Below are 1,379 nucleotides of genomic sequence, written 5' to 3' on the forward strand. Positions count from 1 at the left end.
GAGCCCCCTGCCCACCCCCGGGGCCCCCGTGCCCGTGCCCGCCGCCACCGGACCCTACTACTCCCCTTACGCGCTCTACGGGCAGAGACTCACCACAGCCTCGGCCCTGGGGTACCAGTGAGCGCAGGCGGCGGGGCTTTGACACACAACACAACACAACACAGAGTCTAGCGGTGAGGGAAGGAAGCCCTGCGAAACTTTATAAAAGTTGGAAAGAAAAAAAAAAATCTGACTTTTTATAAAATAGTGTTCATTTGAGGACTGGATCCATGAGCACTGTATTTATTTATGTTAGCTTCAAGCGGGACAACGAATCATAAAGTGCATTACTTAACTGAGCTCAATAGGTAAAAGTGGAACACCCATTGTAGAATATAAATAAAAAGATAGAGGTCTTCTCTTTAATGTTACTTTAAAATTGCTATGATTGTATTGTACGTTCTTATTTAATGTCTCATTGAAACAAAAAAAATTTACATGCATGTTTGTTACTAAAAAACAACTCGCAATTTGTCAGTTATAATTTCAAATTGCAATTATTTTTAAGGTGTATACCCTTGAAAGAGAATTGGTATTTTTTTGTATGTATTCTGGAAGAAAAACAAAAACAATTCTATTCCAAAAACCTCATTTGCCTTATTTTGTTCTTTAAAAGGAACACTTAACTATTTTTAATTTTTAAGTCCACCCTGTAAAAAGGGTTAAGTAAGGTTTACGTCATGTACTAAAATAGACAATGTATCGCTTTAAAGATTAAAATTCCGTATATTTGATGTATTAAAAGGTTTTACTTTTTTTTTTTTTAAATACGCTTTGATTCTGTTATAAAAACCCGAGTAAGTCTTGGATGGAGACAACTGCTAATTTCTCCTTAAGCGTTTATTCAATTTTAATTAAAAATAAAAAAAAAAACCCAAAAGTTTTTTTATTGTAACCCCAGGGCTCTCTTAAAAAAAAAAAATCAGACGGGAGTATTTTTTTTTCCCCTTCAGTAGAATTCGTAGGCACGAAATAGGAAAACTGAGAATCGGTTAAATCTCTTTCACTTTCCTAAGGAAGATTAACTTTTTTTTTTTAATGTTTTTACTGTGAAAGCCTGTTTTTTAAAACTGGGTTTCAATTAAAAGACTTCGTTCTTTCTTTAGAAAGAAACGGGGAAGGCAGGACTTATTTGTAAAAGAGTAAGAAGATTATCTGAAAGCTTTTTTTACAGTGTAATGCGTAACTATTCGTCTCTTTTTCTAAATGAGAAGTTCAGAAGCAATTAGGGAAGCGCTGTTTGATCTCATCCAGTTATTTTCAATTTCTTTCTTCAGTTCGTACCGCAGCACAAATGATCATCACGTTAAAAAAAAAAAAAAAAAAAAAAACCGGACTGC

The sequence above is a fragment of the Pygoscelis adeliae genome, unplaced genomic scaffold (assembly GCF_000699105.1).
Source record: "Pygoscelis adeliae isolate BGI_AS28 unplaced genomic scaffold, ASM69910v1 Scaffold16, whole genome shotgun sequence".
In the NCBI taxonomy this organism is placed as follows: Eukaryota; Metazoa; Chordata; class Aves; order Sphenisciformes; family Spheniscidae; genus Pygoscelis; species Pygoscelis adeliae.